Source organism: Pelodiscus sinensis, chromosome 4 (genome assembly GCF_049634645.1).
Source record: "Pelodiscus sinensis isolate JC-2024 chromosome 4, ASM4963464v1, whole genome shotgun sequence".
In the NCBI taxonomy this organism is placed as follows: domain Eukaryota; kingdom Metazoa; phylum Chordata; order Testudines; family Trionychidae; genus Pelodiscus; species Pelodiscus sinensis.
This window is the reverse complement of record NC_134714.1, coordinates 11,311,038-11,313,917: the sequence shown is the minus strand read 5'-3', so window position 1 is coordinate 11,313,917 and position 2,880 is coordinate 11,311,038. Positions and strand designations below refer to the sequence as shown.

Sequence of the window (2,880 nt, the reverse complement as noted above, 5' to 3'; positions counted from 1 at the left end):
GAAGGGTCCTTCTACACAGCCGGCGCCGTTCAAAGGTGTCCTTGATCGTGCCTGTCCTCGGTTGTTTAAGTCCTCTCTCGGAGGGTTACACTTTCAGCGGGAGCGGAGGAGATTGTACTCGTCCCCTTCCTCCTTCCCTGCTCTAGAAACTATTCGGCTCTGGCCCTACCTGTTTTCAGGCACGCAGTAGACACCTTAAGAGGGACTCTGTTTAGGGCTGGGGATAGGCAGACAGGGAGAGCAGGAGAGGCTCTTGGGGGTGGGAGGGAAGGAGGATACTGGGGGTAAAAGAGAGAGAGAGGGCCCTGGGGGAAGTGATGGAGGGCTGTTGTTTTACACACCGTGGCCCAAGCAGGAGAAAGAGTGGGTGTGGTGGCAGTGGTGATTTATGGGGGTGAGAGATTGTGTTTGGTGACAAGAATCAAAGGGGTAGCCATGTTAGTCTGAATCTGCATAAACAACGAGAAGTTCTGTGGTACCTTATAAATTAACAGATTTATTGGAGCATAAGCTTTCGTGGGCAAAGACCCAGTTCACATGCATCTGACAAAGTGGGTCTTTGCTAGGGTTGCAAGATGGTTTAACAAAAAATACTCAACCCCTTCCCCCCCAAAAGTGAAAAAATTCTGTTGAGAAAAAAAAAGGGGGAGACCAATGTTGTTGAGCCAAAAAAAAGGGGGGGGTGCTGACCAAAGTTGTTAAGAAAAAAAAAGGGGGTGCTGAGACTTTAAATGGCCCCACACTCCTCACTCCCCCTCTCTCCTCCGCCAGATGCGGCAGGGGAAAATTGTCCCCACCAGGCTTCTGTCTGAGGGAAATAGGAAGTACCGGACATTTCAAATGTCCGGTGTTTTCTTTTTTCTTTTTTAACTGGATGGGGGACCTGAATAGCATTTAAATCCCGGGCTTCATTTGCAATTTCGAATGCCTACATTAGCCTTCCTAGTTCGAACTAGGGGGCTAGTGTAGACATACCCTTACTCTATAAGGTGCCACAGGACCGTTTGTGTTTGGTGAGTGGACCACACGGTACTGTTAGCCCCCTTTGTCCTTCCCTCCCAAGGTAGGGTAGAGGGAAGACAGAGGGTGATCCAGGTTGAAGAGGATTTGATTTAATTTGATAGTAATAAAGGGGTGGGGGAGTCAGTGTACTAGTGGTCAGAGCATAGGTTTGGAACTCAGGACTCCTGAGAGCTGTTATTTCTGGCCCCAGTCTGTGATCTGATGTTTCACTTTCCCACAATAACAATGCTTACTGAGCACTCAGAGGAGTTGTTGAGTTTATGCTATATGGCTACGTCTAGACTGGCATGATTTTCCGCAAATGCTTTTAATGGAAAAGTTTTCCATTAAAAGCATTTGTGGAAAAGAGCATCTAGATTGGCATGGACGCTTTTCTGAAAAAGCACTTTTTGCGGAAAAGCGTCCATGCCAATCTAGACGCGCTTTTGCACAAAAAAGCCCCGATCGCCATTTTCGCGATCGGGGCTTTTTTGCGCAAAACAAATCTGAGCTGTCTACGCTGGCCCTTTTGTGCAAAAGGACTTTTGCCCGAATGTGAGCAGCATAGTATTTCCACAAGAAGCACTGATTTCTTACATGAGATTGTCAGTGTTCTTGTGGAAATTCAAGCAGCCAGTGTAGACAGCTGGCAAGTTTTTCCGCAAAAGCAGCTGCTTTTGTGGAAAAACTTACCAGTCTAGACACAGCCTATGTTTTGAAATGTCAAGTGAAATGTGCTATAAGCCTATATACATACAAATAAATGTGTATTTGCAAATATGACTCCCATTTTAGTCTTATGCAGTGAAAATATAAATATCGTTGCCTGCTCATAAAGTTTTATCACAAGTCTTGTGCTGTTTGGTATTTTCCAACTCCTGTGATCATGTAATTATATGAAACGTTCAGCTTTCATTTTTTAAAAAGTGTTTTTAAAAGATTTCTATCCCTCACAATTGCAGAGAAAAGCATTAAAACGTAAACCTTAAATGTTCAAAACTCAGAAAACAAATGGAAAAAATATATATTATTTTTAAGGTCTCATGATTATCAGGGCAATCTCATAATTTTTAGGCTCTAACAATAATTTTTGAAAGTTTGGGTTTGGCAATGCTAGAATATTGTTTCATGTTATTGTGATTAATATCATCAATATATTATGCTAGCAATGTTAGAGAAGAGATTTATATGCATTTGCTAGAATTTGTCAGTGTGATAGCCTTTATAGTAAATTATTTTTCCATTGATTATGTAATTTAGTATTACTGTATAGAAAAATACGCTGGCAATACAAAATGTAGCAGCTAATCTAAGGAATGCCCCAAATTTTCTGGTTATTGCAGCTTCAGAAACAGCTCCTTATTCTGTTTGGTGACTAGACCCTTTTTGGCACACATGTAATAGCACCATAGGTCTTATGGGCGTTGAGTGTAATTCAGCCCTGCTCAATATTTACAAATAGTAGACTGTCCTACAGAAAGGAAGATGGAACAATGGGAAGAGTCCTTGTTGAGGAAATGGGATATTTGAATTCAAGTTCCTGTTCTGCTGAAAATTTTGCATATATTCTTGGGATTATGACTGTCTCTGGACCACTATTCCTGATTTGTTTAAATGGCATTGAAAGCACTGCCCTACATCACAACAAAGTTGTGAGGATGCATACATTAAAGATTATGAGGTGCTCAGGCACTATGGTATAAAGGATCAGATAATTATCACAGATAGACAAATAACTTTTCCCAAATCAAGAGATCTCTCTGTGTATAGGTGACTCTGGGAAGAACCAAAAATAGTTTTGCTCTAAATGTATGTGGACTCTCTTTAGGTGACAAATTCATTCCCTCAACCAGAACAGAAATAATATATCTCCTCAAG

General features: G+C 41.7%; 1 protein-coding gene across 1 annotated transcript in view; it reads left to right on the top strand.

Annotated features, from left to right (window-relative positions):
* ARMH4 (armadillo like helical domain containing 4) overlaps positions 1–2,880 on the top strand; it is a 158,781-nt gene that overhangs the window by 29,578 nt on the left and 126,323 nt on the right. The window lies entirely within an intron of this gene.